This window comes from Ipomoea nil, unplaced genomic scaffold, assembly GCF_001879475.1.
Source record: "Ipomoea nil cultivar Tokyo-kokei standard unplaced genomic scaffold, Asagao_1.1 scaffold1833, whole genome shotgun sequence".
Lineage (NCBI taxonomy): Eukaryota > Viridiplantae > Streptophyta > Magnoliopsida > Solanales > Convolvulaceae > Ipomoea > Ipomoea nil.
Window position 1 is genome coordinate 1,127,453 of NW_017618261.1, and position 18,910 is coordinate 1,146,362.

At 41.0% G+C, this 18,910-nt stretch overlaps 1 long non-coding RNA gene across 1 annotated transcript; it reads left to right on the forward strand.

Moving 5' to 3' along the window:
- Positions 1–755: 755 nt before the first annotated feature.
- On the forward strand, positions 756–18,498 carry LOC109192728. Its single transcript, XR_002056145.1, has 3 exons — positions 756–768; positions 6,080–6,083; positions 18,429–18,498. It is a non-coding gene; the product is annotated as an uncharacterized LOC109192728 (long non-coding RNA).
- The last annotated feature ends 412 nt before the right edge of the window (positions 18,499–18,910 follow it).

The window sequence follows — 18,910 nt, forward strand, 5'->3', positions numbered from 1 at the left end:
GTTGAGGCCCGTCACAAATTTCACTATCTTGGTCGTTTCCGTAGGCACCAACTCAGGCGCGAAACGAGCTAGCTCGAGAAATCGTTTGTGGTATTCCATGACAGTGGACATCCCTTGTCTCAGGTGGAGGAATTCCTCGTACATGGCTGCCCTTATGTGTGTGGGGTAAAACCGTCCCCGTAGTCGCACTTTTAGGGACTCCCAGTTGAACCCTGGTTCTTGCCTACAAGCAGGTCCTTCGTGAACCCACCAAAGATCGGCCTCGTGTCCAAAGTAGAAGGAGGTTATCTCTACCCAACGTCCCTCCTGGCATTCTACTACCTCGAAGATCTTGTCGAAGGTTCAGATCCATTCTTCGAGGAATGTGGGGTCTTCTTCTCCTGAGAAGATAGGCGGGCGATGGTTCGAGACTTGGCGAGTTACATCTGAATTTCCGTTTGGTGGGGGTGGTGATGGTTGGTTATTGTTGTGGAGGATAGCGTTGCTTAGTGTGTGGGCGGCCTGAGTTAGTTGCTGTAGGTTCTGAACTAGTGATTCGTGGGCAGAGGGTTCAGGAGTCCTGGACTGGCTTCTTGTTAGCGCCATTCTGGTGTTCTACAGGGCCAATGTTGATTGTAACGGTAAGTTAGGGGTTCGAATCCTTACCTTGATGCTGTAAGTATAGGGAATCTTTTAAACTAAGCACATGATAGAGTGAGGAGAAGTTAGGCACATAATGATAGATAAACTCACAGCCTCGCCGCGCATCCAAAGACCCCTAAGTCCAAAGTATTTAAATACTTAGAGTTTACGGCTAAGCATCTTAAGGTCTCCAACTTGGAGTACTATCCTAGATGTAACTTAGATCCTTAAAGTCTAACTCTTAACATCCCAAGTATGTAGGTGCCTAGAGTTCAAGCTTAATGTCCCAAAGTTTTATCCTAAAGGCATTGTCCTAGGGTTGAACTTAGGCTCTGATACCAACTGTAACACCCCTAAATTTCAAGATATTTAAAACTTATAAAAAGGGGGTGAATCCATTGATTTAATCCCAAATAGAGCATACAACTATCCATAAGAGTCGAGGTGCTATGTCACATCTAGGTTCGAGAACCTAGGTACACAGGCTAAACTAACTAGGCATAAGAAATCCTCAAATCAATATTCAATACAATCCCAAGGCACGCAGGCCAACTACTGAACTAAGACTAACTAAGCTAAGTCCAAGGCTCTGACTAGCGCGCTCCGAAGCTAAAACTCGTCACCTGAAAAACATTCGGTATAACAACCGTCAGCGAATAATGCTGGTAACCCACTCCAACGCGTTAAGTACAATATAGGTAAATATAAGAAACTCATTTTGAAACTGGAATACATATATACTTACGAGACTCTAGTTTAAATCCAAAATCAAGACTCAAGGCATATTAACAAACTCAATATCATATAATAACCATAGAAATTAACATGCGTCCTAAACATGCAATGCAAGAGATAACAGGTAGATAATCATGCAAATAACGAGTATGGGAAACTAAGGCATTCAATACAATCAATTAGCAAGTAGTCAACAAAACACACAGTTCATCCTCCACCCTTATACCAAGTTCCAACCGTATAACTCCCCTCCGTCCTTATATCAGTTCCAACCTATACCTCCAGGCCACCCTTATATCCCCACCCCGTATGCCTCCGGGCAACTACATGCCCCTACCGACGAACCCACCTTTCAACCACAACATATCAAGATGGTGTTGCAGTGCCATTCAATGATCCGCACCTCTAGTGCCAATATCAAGGGGTTAGCGCATATAGCTCTAACATGACACCGCAGCACTTATAACCTGACTCATGCTCAACGGCAAGCAAGTCTGATGTGAACCTCGTTGGCCGATCTTCTCTTCACACTCTGACTAAAATAATATTTTAGAATAGTTTATTAGGCTAGGTGAAATCTGATTAAAAGGTTTAATTTAGGTTTGGAAAAGGGTTAATTTTTGGGTTTTGATAAGTTCTCGGCCACACCGGGTTATAAGGTGATACGTAGGATTTGGGATGACGCCAGAAGTGAGGTTTTACACTTGATAAGTCAGGTTTGCCATGACCAACTCACAGCCGAACTCATTCCGAGTTCCAGAAAACACTCAGTTTTCTAATTCAAAAATTCTCAACTCTGTTTTTATTCATATAAGACAACTGTATTTATAGTTGTAGAATCCTAGTTTCGTTGGACACTTTCCAAGATAACTAGAAATTCTAACAAACTAATCATGATAAACATGAATAACAAATAATAAAGAAACCTAAGATAAATAAAAAAAAAAAAAAAAAAAAAAAAAAAAAAAAAAAAAACTCCTAAATCTAATTTAATACTAACTAACAAAAAACAGTATATTTAAATTCCAAATTAACTAACTAAATAATTAATATAATAATTTCGTAAAAACTAATTAATTTAAAATTATAATAGCACCATAATTTATTAACAACTCAATCATGGATGGCTCATGTATTCGCAACATTCCCTCCCTCTTTAGAGAGATTCGACCTCGAATTTACGATCCAAGTGCCGTTGAAGTTTTCTACAAATCGAATATTTTATATTGAGCTTTCTTGAAAATGGATGAGTGTAACACCCCGTGTTACGGCCTCTAACCCGGATTAATTATTTAATTGATTCCGTTAATAATAATTAGAAAGGATTTAATTTGGTTAGGATTCCCTTTAATTAATTGATGTGGCCCACCATGGATCATGGACCCTTGTCCTTAAACCAAATCCTTAATCCTATAAGAAATAGGATAAGTGGATCCTTACTATTCAGACCCTAGTTAGGACTCCTAAATCTATATATAGGGACTTAGGAAACATTTAGAAACCCTACCACAATTAATTCTACCACACGAGATATTCCCAAAGAGAAACCTACAGAGGAATTCCCCCTGCCATCAAAACGTAGGAGAATCCACGGAAAGAAGATCTTAGAGAAAGAACCTTAGTAGCCAAGGATATTGATTAAGGCTAAGAGGTAACCCATGTCTCGACAAAACCTATTTTCCGTGCTATATCTTATTCATTGGCTCCTTTGATATATGATTCTGTGCTTGAGTCTTGATAGAGCTTTACCTAGGGTTTATATTGTGTTTATGTGGTAATCTTGATGCTTATGTGATAATCTTGATGTTTATGTGATAATCTTGATGTTCTTGATACTATGATAAATTATATGAATGATCTTGTATTTTGATTATGTCTAGAGCCCTAGGGTTATATCGTGGATTTTGTATTATGATATTCTTGGTATATTTGGGTGGGATTTTGCATGATCGGGTGTTGAGTCTAGCCTAGGACTTGTGTTTAGGACTTTCATATAGATTTCTTGATGTTCTTGTGATTCCAGATGTCCCTGGATCGTTATGTGATTTATGTTAAGTCTTGGCATGATTAGGAATCGAGTTAGGGTATATTTGGTGTGATTCATGGTTTAATTCCGTTACTTGAATACGTAGTATTGTCGTTATGTGTTTGAATGTTTTTGGACATGGTTTCGGGTTCCACGAGGGATCCCGGAACCCAAAAGTTGACTGTGTATCAGTGGGGGTAGGTGGGGGGACTGACCACCCGCTGCCCGCAATACTGTTCCAGCGGGCAGTGGTTTGCCTGCCAGCCACCCGCTGGAATAGTAACCGGCCGCCGGCGGGTGGCTGGCGGGTGGTCCTCCACCCGCCACCTACCCGCTGGAATCCTGGCGTGGTTCGTGGTGTTTTTCCCCGTTTGATGTTTTCCCGTGTCCCGTTGTACCCCGTTTGTCGTATATGAGTCTCGTTTGGTGTTTTAGGCATCGTTCTAGGATTTTATGTGTGATACATGTCATCGTTGTTGTGTCTCGCTTGTTATGTGTTTATGTGTTGATTGATTGGATGATGATGAGTATCGTGGTTATTGCGCAATGGCCAGTGTGATTGATGATGATGATAATGTGATGATGAGATTGTGATTAGTGGAAAATAAATTGTTGGCGGTTGGCACCACTTGTGCCCAGTCGTTGTACTAAAGGTAGAGGTCATAGCGGTGACTGTGCTAAAGGCACACACCCACCTTAGATTTGCTCGCCGTTGAGCATGGGTCAGGTTATAAGTGTTGCGGTGTCATGTTATAACTATATGCGCTAACCCCTTGATATTGGCACTAGAGGTGCGGATCATTGAATGGCACTGCGGCACCATCTTGATATGTTGGTGGTTGAAAGGTGGGTTCATTGGTGGGGGCATGTAGTTGCCCGAAGGCATAAGGGATGGGGATATAAGGGTGGCCTGGAGGTATAGCTTGGAACTGATATAAGGACGGAGGGGAGTTATACGGTTGGAACTTTGTATAAGGGTGGAGGATGAACTGTGTGCTTTGTTGACTACTTTCTAATTGATTGTATTGAATGCCTTAGTTTCCCCTACTCGTTATTTGCATGATTATCTACCTGTTATGTCTTGCATTGCATGTTTAGGACGCATGTTAATGTCTATGTTTCATCTATGATATTGAGTCTGTTAATATGCCTTGAGTCTTGATCTTGGATTTAAACTAGAGTCTCGTAAGTATATATGTATTCCAGTTTCAAAATGAGTTTCTTATATCTACCTATATTTTACTTAACGCGTTGGAGTGGGTTACCAGCATTATTCGCTGTCGGTTGTTATACCGAATGTTTTTCAGATGACGAGCTTTAGCTTCGGAGCGCGCTAGTCAGAGCCTGGACTTAGCTTACTTAGTCTTAGCTCAGCAGTTGGCCTGCGTGCCTTGGGATTGTATTGAATATTGATTTGAAGATTTCTTATGCCTAGTTAGTTTAGCATGTGCACCTAGGTTCTCGAACCTAGGTGTGGCATAGCACCCCGACTCTTATGGATAGTTGTATGCTCTATTTGGGATTAAATCAATGGATTCGCCCTCTTTTTATAAGTTTTAAATATCTTGAAATTTAGGGGTGTTACAAGGAGTTCGAAGCGCTCCAATGTAACAAAATGTGGCAACTGGTTCCTCGTGGGTGTTCCGTGTCAAGCGCAAACCAGATGGGTCTGTTGACCGGTTTAAAGTGCGGCTTGTCGCTAAAGGGTTCTTGCAGACTGCTGGCCAGGATTATTTTGAGACATATAGTCCAGTTATGAAACTAGTGATTATACGTGTGGTTCTGACCATTGCTTTGAGTAATTGCTGGGGTTTGCGCCAGTTAAACATTAATAACGCGTTCCTTCACGGAACGTTGCATGAGGAAGTGTTTATGGAGCATCCACCAGGGTTTGTCGATCCTTCGTTTCCACCTCATGTTTGCAAACAGACTAAAGCCTTATATGGTCTTAAACAGGCTCCCAAGGCTTGGTACTTGGAACTTTCCCAGTTCTTGTTGTGTTTTGGGTTTTTGAAGTCTCAAGCAAATGTGTCTTTATTTGTTTATTCAGCTAATAATGTTATTGTTTATTTCATGGTGTATGTGGATGATATTATATTAATAGGGAACGATGTTGCATGGCTTGATAAGTTTGTTAACACTCTATTAGCTCGGTTTACTCTTAAGGACCTTGGTTCCTTGCATCACTTTATGGGCGTTGAAGTAGTTCCGACACCTAATGGCATGCTCCTATCTTAGAGTCAATATATCACGGACATACTGGTTCGGTTTAAGATGGATGGTGCAAAGGTTGTTTCAACACCACTCGCGACTACAGTCAAATTGCTCCCTGCACAATCTGGTAGTGCTACAGTAGATGTAACTCAGTTTAGGCGTCTCCTTGGCCTGCTACAGTACTTGGTCATTACTATACCTGACATGTCCAATGCAGTTAATCGTCTCTCACAGTTCATGCATATGCCTACGGAGATGCACTGGCAGGCTGCCAAACGGTACGCTACCTAAAGGGTATAGTGTGTCATGGGTTGTTCCTTCGTGCTGGGCAACCTCTGCCGCTAAGTGTGTATATAGATGCTGATTGGGGTGGCTACTCGTCCAGTGGGTGGTCCACTACCGCTTACCTATTGTATCTTGGGTCCAAACTCATTTCATGGAAGTCCACTCGTCAGAAATCAGTTTCGTACTCGTCTAAGGAAGCCGAGTACCGAGCCTTGGCGAATGCTGCTACAGAAGTCTTGTGGGTTAAGAATTTGTTGCATGAGCTCCGGTTGCAGCTGTTGAAGCCTCCAGTTTTGCTTTGTGAAAACCTTAGCGCTACGTATGTGTGTAAGAATCCGATGTTTCATTCGCGTATGAAGCATCTAGCGCTCGATTATTTCTTTGTTCGTGACTTGGTTTCAAATGGTTCACTGGTGGTATAGCACATTCCTTCGTCAACTCAGCTAGCTGACTTTCTCACGAAGCCGTTGAGCCGTTCGTTGTTCCTTTTGTTCCGTTCCAAGATTGGAGTCTCCGACGGATCCTCCATCTTGCGGGGGCATGTTAAGAATATATGTGGCGACTTATTTTGTCTCTGTTTAGTTCTAGTTATGCTCCTGTTGAATAGCTGTGTTAGACTAGTTGTTACAACATCCTGGTAACTTCCTGCTATCTTCTCTCCTTTGTATACTATTAATAGCTGGTTGTATTTACATCAATAAACAGTTCAGTTCATAATCTTACAAGGATAACCCAACCCCAAGACTAGACTAAGAATCAAAAGCCCGAGCAAAAGCATGAGCAACATGATTTGCTGATCTATAGACATAGCTAATAGAAGCACTTCTAAATGAGCTAATACAATGTTTACATTCATCAATAATGAGACCCTTATACGTCAAATTTATGTGAGAGCGCAATGGAAGGCCGTTTATTTCAATCATGATATCCTCATAGTGCAAGAATTTCAACCAGAAGAGAACTTCCTTGCAAGCAATCGCTTCGGCTATGCCAGGATCGAAGGGGCAAGATATAAAGCCGTTCTTTAATATATATATATATATATATATATATATATATATATATATATATATTGGTTCCTGTGAGGTCCGGTCTTCCCGTGCGGTCAGTGCGGCATACACCATTAGGTATGTATAAATGCACCATACAGTGTTCGAAAATACACCAGAATGAAATGTCAAAAAATACACCACACAAAAAAAAAAATACACCACACATAATGTTGTATTTACGAACACTGTGTGGTGCATTTATGCATACCTAATGGTGTATGCCGCTCTCGCCGCACGGGAAGACCTGACCTCACAGGAACCTGACTCTATATATATATATATATATATATATATATATATATATATATATATATATATATATATATATATATATATATATATATAGTAACTTTCCAGTGAGAACATGTATTTAGGTGAGAACATGAGAACACATCATGTGCATCCATCTAATATTTTTTAATGGTATAGATTAGATTAAGTGTGTGCGAACGCGCATTAAATGTGTGCAAACACACTTAATCGCGTTTGCACACATTTAATGCACGTTCGCACATACTTAATCTAATCTATACCATTAAAAAATATTAGATGGACGCACATGATGTGTTCTCATGTTCTCACCTAAGCACATGTTCTCACTGGAACCCTACCCTACACACACACACACACACACACACACACATGGTGGATCAGGTGGAGTTCTAAGCGGATTTTGTACATAAAACCTGAATCCAATCCGACCTAGCATGGGTTTAGTTTTTTAAGAGCTACACAGACCCATCACCCACTATCACCCAAAAAACTCGATCCATGCGGGACGGATTAAAATTGCCATGGAATTTTCATCCCTATAATCAACTGCTTTTCGCGAGAGCGTGAGCAAGTTGATTCACTGATTGGCACACAAAAACAATAGAACAAGACTCTAAAGAGTTTAAGAAATTGACATAATCATGATAAATATACTCATGGTAGATGTGGTCCTTGAGGCTTCCTGAAATACTCCGAGAAAACACTTAACAATCTACCTGGACATGAACCGTTGTTCCAACCATTGCCTCTTAACCACGTAAGATACTCCCTGCATGCCATTGCCTCCACCATAAGAAGATCCAAGGCCCTAGTGGTGGACCGTTAACTAGAACATCGAACTCACCATTAGCTTGGAGCAAGCAAAAACCAAAGGGCACCCACCCACCTCCAAGCTCGTAAGCTACATCTACATAGCACCGCACAAAATTCACTTTAATTTATGAGAAACTCTACAAATGCTATACACAGATGTGTACTTTGGGCGAAGTTCGCATTGTAATCTTAATCAGTAAAAGACTACAAGGATGTAAACTAGTTTAGGTTGTTTATAATTGACCAACTTAAACAAAAAAAAAAAAAAACAAAACAAAATTCGCATTGTAATCTTAATCAGTAAAAGACTACAAGGATGTAAACTAGTTTAGATTGTTTATAATTGACCAACTTAAACAAAAAAAAAAATAAAATAAAATCAATAATAGGAGTAGAACTTAAACCTTTGTAGTCAGGGGCGGAGCCACCATGTCATCCCCCCCCCCCCCCCCCCCCCCCTCCATTCTTTTTGGTATAATACTTATTTTTGTATCCTCTCTCCTCAAAATATTTGGCTTCTCCCAATCAATCTTACAGACTAAGTTTTCTATTTTCTAGGCTTTTTACAATATCAATTTTTATATTCCTCAAGTAGTAACCTAGTCATTTATATATATATATATATATATATATATATATATATATATATATATATATATATATCTTTGAAGCTTGGAATCTTTTGATGAATTACTGGTATTTTATATTTTTATTTCTCTTCAAACAACATTTTATGAATAACTGCATTTATTGCGGCTTTAGTCTTCCCTGTCAAAGAAGAAGAAGAAGGTGATTACATAAAAAAATAATTAGATATATAAGATAGATATTACTTTGAAACAAAAAATTAATTAAGATTAGCTAAAGCATAGGGTGATTATATATATATATATATATATATATATATATATATATATATATATATATATATATATATATATATATATATATATATAGAGGGTTGAGTTCAAATGAGGACAACAATATATAGAGGACTGTGAGGACAAACAATGAGCACACAACAAATTACTATCAGGCACACAATTTAATACATAATGGCACACAAGAATATATGTAAGCATCAGGTTTCGAACCCAGGCTTTATTAATTAACAAATGTATGCACGCGACATACAAACTGTGGCACACGACTACATTCGGCCATGCACACAACATACATGCTAATGGCACACACTACATCTGTCCTCACAGTCCTCTATAATATACTTGTCCTCATTTGAACGCAAGTCTATATATATATATATATATATATATATATATATATATATATATATATATATATATATATATATATATATATATATATAAGGAAGGGTTCAGGTGTGGGGAGGCTTCTTGTGCGGTTGATGCACCTTAAGCATTAACATGGCGCACCTTAAGTATACAAATCACGCACCTTAAACACACAAACAAAGCACCTTAAGAAACCTTAAATATACAAACCACGCACCTTAAACACACAAACAAAGCACCTTAAGAACTCAAATCACGCACCTTAAGCATACAACAAAGCACCTTAAGAACACAAACCACGCACCCAAGGTTTTAAAATGGCTCACCTTAAGTTTCAGACAACTGACGCACCTTAAACTTACAAATCTTGCACCTTAAGAAGGAAAACAACGCACCTTAAAAGGGAAAACCATGCATTTAAGTTTCAACAACGACTCACATTAAGCACAAAATCCACGCACCTTAAATTTGACCTAGATGCAAAAATTGTCAAATTGCCACGACATTTATTTTTTAATTTTAGTAATCCTGGACGTTGATTTAACCAAGATCAATGGCTCAGATTTAACCGCATTTGAACCTAATTATACTAAAATCGAGTAGCATACTAATATTTTCTTCTTAGTACAGTGCCTACTCATATATATATATATATATATATATATATATATATATATATATATATATATGTGTGTGTGTGTGTGTGTGTGTGTGTGTGTGTGTGTGTGTGTGTGTGTGTGTGTGTGTGTGTGTGTGTGTGTGTGTGTATACATATATATATGTGTATACATATATGTGTGTGTATATATATATATATATATATATATATATATATATATATATGTATATATATGTATATATATATATATGTATATATATGTATATATATATATGTATATATATATATATATATATATATATATATATATATATATATATATATATATATATATATATATATATATATAAAAGCAGGCATAGTACTAAGAAGAAAATATTAGTATGCTACTCGATTTTAGTAGATTTACAATGCAATAATGTATGTTGAAATATGTTAAATGGATATTAATGTATTTAATTATTTACTCTTAAATCATAATTGGCATTCTGCATCATCTAATCTTGGCTCCGCCCCTGTTGGTAGTTACTTCACTAATTGGATTAGTACAAAATTCAACTAAACATGGGGTAATTTCATTTAAAAAAAAAAAAGATTTACAATAAGTTGTTGGCACCCACCCACACTACTTGAAGTCTTAAGGAGGAAGTCTGAAAGGTGGTTAATAATATACTGTAAATATAGATCATATATGTTTTTACATGGGTGTTGCTATTTGCACCACCCTTTAGTCAAAAGTGGGTATAAAGTATCTTAAAATTTTAAAAAGGTGAAAACTTTTAATAATTACATAGGTGGTGTAAATAGCCAAATGGGAGTTCATTTTGCTATTTGCACCACCTTGGTCAATACATATTTTTTTAAGTTTATAATTTCAATACATAATTTTAGAGTAAAAGACATTTTTGGTCCTAGACTTATAGTGGCTTGGACAATTTTAGTCCTTTATAAAAAAATTTGCCATTTATGGACAGAGTTATTGTGGCGAGGACATTTTTGGTCCTCCGTTTATATTTCTGTTAGATAACCGTATGAGAGAGGGGCAATTACGTCAATTTAGGTTATCTCTTTATTGTGAGATGGATGATTTTGGTCCCACAACCATGCCTTTACTCTGACCCTCATTTATTTGTAGTTTTGCACTACGAAATGCTCTGCCAACAACCATGCCTTTACTGCAACTTGGACTCTCCGACTCCTTCGAATTATGACCGAGAAGAAAACAAAACACACATAGATATAATAGATAGAAGGAGATAGCCTAAATTGACGTAATTACCCCTCTCTCAGACGGTTATCTAACAAAAATATAGACGGGGGACCAAAAATGTCCTCGCCACAATAACTCTGTCCATAAAATGGCAATTTTTTTATAAAGGATTAAAATTGTCCAAGCCACTATAAGTCTAGGACCAAAAATGTCTTTTACTCCATAATTTTTAGTCAATATTGATATTTGTGAGATGAAACTACTGGTAATTTGGACGGCAGAGAATACAAATTGGACTCATATGACTCTATATATATGTGGGTGTGTGCGTTATGTATATGTATCACACAATCTATGTGACACCCCGTAAATCTAAATGCTAATTGGGATTAATTAAGGAATTAATCCTAGCCTTCCTTGGTAACTTCTTCCTAAAATCCTGAAATTTCATAGTCGAAGGACTAGAAATTGACTAGTCTTCTTGGTGTACCTTGTGCCTTGTGTGTTGTACCTCAATCCCTTATTCATCCAAACCTTAGTAAGGGTAACTTGGTCTTTTCACTATTTACATATGCTCATGTTTCCCTAGCAATACCTCTTGTCTTCATTCCATGCTAGCCAAAGTTCTTAAAACTCTCCAACCTCTCTCTAAAAGAATCCTAGCTTGCTCTCCAAGTCAAAAAGAGAACTTCCAAGCTTTGCATAGTCTTCCACCAAGATTCCAACTTTCCAACACTACAAGGCTAGGAATGGTAAGATCTATCCTTCCCTACCTTTTCCTTACAAGATTCCTCCATCTTTTCTCTAAATCTTTCTTCTACCTTGTGGGTTTTAGGAGTTTGTAGAAGATCTAGTGGTGGGTGAAGTGCTAGGTTGATATAGAGAATCTTTGGTCTTGCTTTGAGGTTGAAGAAGATGTTCTTGGTCTACAAGAGGTAACTCATGTTACACAAAACCTATATTCACTTGATAATAATGATTGTTGGCTTCTATGTGATATTCTTGATGTGTTTGAGTCATTGATGCATGATCTTGTGATAATGCATGTTTAGAGCTTGTATTTTAGGGTTCTTGGATGCCATTTTATGAGTTATTCATAAGTTCAAGTCATATCTTTGTTGTGTGGAAGATTTGGGGTCATTTGGACTTGAATTTGGCCTTAAAAGTTCAAAACCGCGAATGCTGATTTTTGGGGCAGGACGTATCCCACGGGTGGAACCGCGGGTAGAGGTCCACCCATGGCCCCACCCGCGGGAAACATATGTGGGGATTGCGGGGATTTGTTCCTCGTGATCCTTTCTTCTTGGTATTTGATGTTTTGACCTCCCGTTGTTGAATTATTGAGTTTTTGTGAGTCTTCTTGATGTTTTGTTTGTCTAGAACGATGTTTTAGGAATCCATGTTAGGATTTGGCGTCTTGAATCGTGCTAATGGTCCGACCTTGTGATTCGTTGGAACCATTTTGGTTTACCCGTTTGATGTGCATGCTAGTGTTGATGTCGTTTATGCTAGTATGTGTGGTTTGTTCCTTCTTGATGAGGATTGGCAACTTGTGTTGCCAATCATGTTGATGTTGGATTGAAGTCCATTGTTGTTGTTGAGTATCGTTTCATGCTTTTCATTGAAACCTCTTGAATGAGTTCCTTGATATGATCTTGTACATGTGTTGTACTACGTTGTTGCTTCCTTGATTGAGCTCTTGATGAGCCTTCCGCTGGATGGGCGGTGGCGACGGTGTGTCGAAAGCACCGTGTGCTAGGCTTCGCTGCGATGAAGATCCTGCCTTACGATATTGTTGTAGTGTGAGTAAGTAAGGTTCCGCTGGATGGGCGGTGGCGACGGTGTGCGGAAAGCACCGTGCGCTAGGCTTCGCTGCGGTGAAGACCTTGCCTTGCTAGGTTGTTGTTGTGTTGTAAGTAGGGTCCCGCTGGATGGGCGGTGGTGACGGTGTGTGGAAAGCACCGTGCGCTAGGCTTCGCTGCGGTGAAGATCCTGCCTTGCTAGTTCCGTTGTTGTGTTGGTAAGTGAGGTTCCGTTGGATGGGTGGTGGTGACGGTTGCGTGGTAAGCACCGTGCACTAGGCTTCACTGCGGTGAGGTTCTGCCTTGCTACGCTTTGAGTGTTTTGGTAACTCCACACTAATCTGATCTGTTATGATCCGAGTCGATGTGATGACTCCTTGGTAAATGACTTAGCTTAGCTAGGTCTCGTTATTCTCATTGTCCTTACTGTTGTACTGTTCTCTTGATTATCTTGGGGGGGGGGGGGGGGGGGGAATTCTTGTTGATGGTCTTTGACCTTTGTTGTGAGTGATTGATGAGTCTATTGATGTTTCCTCGCTTGGTTTTAAAATGTTATATACTGTATTCCGTTTCGAAATGGTTTTGATTTATACTTATCTATATATGCTATTTAACGCGTGTTGGTGGGTTACCAGCAATATTCGCTGACCGGGTGTCATCCCAATGTTATGTTTTCCTTGTTCTACAGGTTTTGAGTAGATGCCCGAGTGCGCTAGACTTGGAGCGTTAGATAGCTTAGTCACCTTGTCTAGACGTTTTGTTGATGGCCTATGAGTCTTTTGAGCGGCCTGTGTGCCTTGACTCTTATTGACTTTTTTATACTGTTTAGTTTTCCCGCCTGTGCATCTTTAGTACTGTAAGATGTGGCATAATACCCCCGTTTAGACTTGCTTCCGCTTAATGTTTAATGGATGATTAGATTGCTTATCTCTTGCATTTAAGTTTTAAAAATATGGTAAAATCGAGGGTGTTACAATCTATAAGCCATGGATGGTGGATAGAAGATTTTTTTTTTGTTACGATAATCAGAATAAAAGCCAGTTACTTAGTTACAATGACCAAAATCAAAGTCAAGGACATTATGAGGTATTTTAAGTTGTTATTCTTTTTTTCTTTTTTTTTAAAAAAAAAAAAAAAAAAAAAAAAAGATGTCTTATTATTATTATAAACAAAACAAAAGTCTTGCCAATGCCCAAAAGTGACCAAGGCTACAAATGAAAGAAAATAAAGCAAGGTGGCCGAAAGGCGAACAAGTAGAAGAGATAAGCTCTAAACAACAAAGTGGGCCCAACACCCATACTGCAAACCACCTATAACCGTATGAAAGCTGGACAATTCCTGGGCGTCATGCCCTACACAAAAGGTGGGAACGATGCTCCAAAAGCCATGACGGACCAGTTCCACCCTCAAGCGTCAGGTCGGTCCCCCGCGGTACAGAGATCTGCATTTTTATCCGAGGGAACCTATGTGACCATCCACAGGAGCAATGAAACCGGCCGCCAACCCAAACCACCCTCATGCGTTGGACAGATCCCCTCCGGTACAGATCTCTGCATTTTTATCCGGGGGAACCGTGAATAGTCCTTCACATGAGCAATGGTGCTCACCTCCACCCACCCTTGGAACCCAAGCCACCCTCGTACGTACAGAGCTCTGCATTTTATCGCAGAGGGCTTCAACGGCCCAAAGTCCCAAGCGATGGCTCCCTAACCACTGGTGCAAACATATATGCCACCCTTAAGCGTCAGGCCAGCTCGCACGGTATAGCGTAATGCATTTTAACCCGGGGAGCCTGTATAGCCATCCACAAAAGCAATAGCATATATGCTAAGCATCAGAAGCCCACCTCACATCCTCCCAATCCCATTATAGAAACAACCAGCCATAATTCACCAAGCACCATATCAAGCAAATATATACAAGCAAGACTATAGGAGCACTCCCACCTCAGAGTGTACGCTATGCATGAAACACAAGAATCAAATCCCGCAAATCACACAGCTACACGTAGAAGCAGAACAGGAAAAGAGAACACAAAGCAGAAAAAGAAACCCCCAATACTAGAAGCCCCTTACGCCCCAAGCTAACTAAGCCAGATACTCAAATAGCCCAGCATACAAGAAGAGAAAAACTAGTCACAAAAAAATAAAATAAAATAAAATAAAATAAAACTAAAGTAAGAAGCAAGCAAGCACCGCCCTCAAGGCGAATCCGCAAAGTCGGAGAAAACGTAGGACACGTCATCATGGATAAGGAGAGCGCACATCCTAGGTGGTAAGGCAGCAAGTGTAGCAAATGTAGTCTCCCCAGGTTTATCGAGGACCCAATCTGCAAGAGCCTGAGTCGGGAGATCCGCCTGGGAAGAGCATAACATGAAAGTGATAGAGCCGCAGGAACAGAGGAAACGCATCCGAGAGACCACGTCATCCATATACCAAAGCGTGGTGGATGCATCATCAAAGTAAGCCTCCAAATCACGGATAGAGGTCTCCACCACAAGAACCTGATGACCTCCGTCCAGGCACCAAGTCAGACAAGATAAGAGAATCCGGAAAAGACCTCGGATAGACTCCTCCAGCCTAGACCAGGTGACTCCGTAGCAAAGCCCGCCACCCTGGTTGCGGACCAAGGCAGCCGCCCCCCCTTCTGAAGCCGAAAGAGCAAGATTAATCTTGAGAGAACCAGAAGAAGGGGGGACCAACGAACAACACGGACCACTCGGCGAGGCACATGTGCCTCCAGGTAAGACACGATCATCCGCCAATTAGGCAGGAGGATATGCTGACCCGGCTACCGCCTAAACAGGCACTCAACCACGCCCCGAGCTACCCCAAACATAACTCGTGCAACACTTGGGGTATCCCGACCGTGTAAGCACCCATTGCGGTGTTTCCATAGCTCCCAAAGCACCAGATATGGCAGCCTGCAAAGAACAAAAGAACGTAGAGGGGTATGCGTACCACTCCGCCCCCAGCTAGCGATCAAAGTCCGTAGACTCCTATGTAGTGACTGGAGGCCAAGGGACGCAAACACATGATGCCATACAGCGCGTGTTGTATCTCCTGAGTAAAAAATATGGGCAATGGAATCAAAAGCAGGAGCCGGACAATACCAACACCTCGAAATGACCACATGGCCGAAACGAGATAGGACGTCGTCCGTAGGCAAGCGACCCCGGAACACTCTCCAAGCCAAGAAGGACACCTTGAAAGGGAAGTGCTTATGCCAACACTTAGCAAGGAAGGGATCCAGGTCAACAAGCCTAGCAGGTCGCAAAAAGGACTTCGTCGTAGCGAAAGAAAACATACCATCAGATGCCGGGCGCCAAATAGGAATATCTCGCGGTCCCTGCCCGAGACGGGACAAGTCCGCCTGTAACCTGGCCAGAGCCAAGTCAGCATGATCAAATAAGTCCAGGGCACCATCAGTAACGTAATCCAGAAGCGGCTCACGAGAGTAGGAGACCCCCGGGAAAGGATAAAGTCTGCCAAGCGGACCGAGACCCGACCAGTTGTCCCACATGAAATTAACCCGGCCATGGAACAACCGCCAGCCTATAGCACGCTCAGCCTCATCACGAACAGCCAACATCTGCTTCCAGGTATGAGAGTCAGAAGTCTGGACAAGTTTTGCAACCGGGTGAACCCGACTACAATACTTTGCCCGCATAAAGTCTGTCCATAGCGTATACTCAGTGCGAAAAGTACACCACAGCTTCGCACTAGCAGCACACACCATCAGGTCCAAATCCAAGAAACCAACCCCGCCCTCCTTTTTGGGGAGAGCGAGATTCTTCCCTACGAACTCCAGTGATACTGGGACCCACTAGACTGTCTCTAGAAGAAACTAGCAAAACATCGCTCAAGGTCCCGGATCACCTGCTTGGGCGGGGCCAAGCGGCAAAAAGATGCAAAGGTATCGCCTGAAGCACAAATCTAATCAGAGTGGCTTTCCCGCCTTTTGACAGGACTCGCCGTTCCCAACTCAAGCACTTGGCCTTCACCTTATCAACTGTAGGGCTAAAGTAGATGCACTTCTTCCGCCCCACGTACACAGGGCAACCAAGATATGTAAAGGGGAAGGAACAGTGGATACAACGGGTCGCCCTGCGTACGCGTTGTAGCACTCTATCAGGAGTACAAGGATGCATATAGAAAGCACTCTTCTGTAAACTGACCAACTGTCCTGAGATAGACTCATACTCCTTGAGGGCCGAAATAACAGTATTAATGGCACCCTGTCTGGCTGTACTGAATATAATGATATCATCTGCATATGCCAAGTGGTGGATGTGTGGGGTGCCAGGTGGCTGAGTGAAACGGGGGACTGCAGGATCCTCGTAAACATGGGCCAAGTAAACTGAAAGAACCTCAGCCGCAATGATGAACAAACTAAGCGATAAAGGATCGCCCTGTCGCAGTCCCCGAGTCGATGTAAAGAAACCCTCTTTTATGCCATTAACAATCACCGACTACCAAACATTGGACACTGGCCGGAAGACCAAATCAATCCAGATCTCTGAAAAACCGAGGCGGCGCATCACCGAGGTCAAGAAAATCCAAGAAACGTGATCGTATGCTTTAGCCATGTCTAACTTAAGCACAACATCACGCTTCTGAACCTGTAATCCGTGGCACATTTCTGATGCAAGAAGGATGTTATCAGTAATCAATCTGTCGGCCACAAAACCACTCTGATGCGGTGACAGAAGTCGGGGAAAAACCGTACCCAATCTAACCACCATCAGCTTGGTGACTATTTTGCTGCTGAAATTACACAAGCTGATCGGCCTATAATCTGCACAAGTTTCAGGGTTCGGCTTCTTCGGAAGCAAGACGATGGATGTATGTGTGATAGCCCTGGTGAACTCTCTGTCCGAAAAATAACTCTGTACCATCAGTACCACGTCAGCACCAACAATATCCCAACAACCCTTGTAAAAGACCCCGAGAAACTGCCTGGACCGGCGGCACTAACTGAACTCATCTGAAACACAACAACCTTGATCTCTTCTTCCTCTGGTACCACAGTCAGCAAATCATTGTCGGCCTCAGTAACCAACTGCGGAATACAATCAAGTAAAGCAGTATCAAAGCCCCCAATCTCGGCAGTAAACATGCGCTCAAAGAAAGATACTGCCTGAGCGGCAATACCTTCCCTATCCTCAATCCACTGGCCCGTATCATCTCTAACTCTGTGTATGAAGAGTTTCTGCCTGCGCTCTTTGACAAGAGAGTGAAAGTAATGAGAGTTCCTCTCACCCTTTTGTACCTCGGTGATGCGCGGCTTCTGTTGCCAAAACTCCTCCTCAATCATGACTTGCTTTTGTAAAAGAGCAACCCCTTCCTTATATTCCAATAAAACGTGATCATCATCAGGGTGTTGCTGGAGGGCACTCTCAAGGGTTTGTACTCGGTCCTCATATTCTTTCAAGCGGGCAAAAATGTTTCCAAATACCTCTTTCCTCTAAACACTGAGGGTTTTAGCAAGTCTGTTCAATTTAGTGGCCAGGACATACATAGGAGCTAGAGCTGTCAAAACGGGCCCAACCCGTCGGGTTGGGCCCGTTTAACCCGTTTTTACGACGGGTTGGGTCATGCAATTTTAAACCCGGCCCGGAAGGGGCCCGGCCCATGTAACCCGGCTGTTACACGGGTCCAAACGGGCCAACCCGTGGGTTACACGGGTTGGCCCGTTTAGCCATTATTAATTTTTTTTTTTTTAATATATTTTAGTTTAAGTGTAAAATATTTGTTTATGGCAAAACTTGAACCTATAACCTCTCAATTTAATTCACTTCTACTACAAACATCTAACCGATTAAACTAATTATACTTATTGTTCATATGTTGTATGGTTATATATTTAATTATATTTAATTATTTATATAAATAATCGGCTTTACTAGAAAGCATGTTTCAACTGTAGTACGTAGAATATAATTTTGTTCAAGAATGTATATTTTTTTTTGAATGTATATAATGAAATTATGATGCTAGAAATTCAT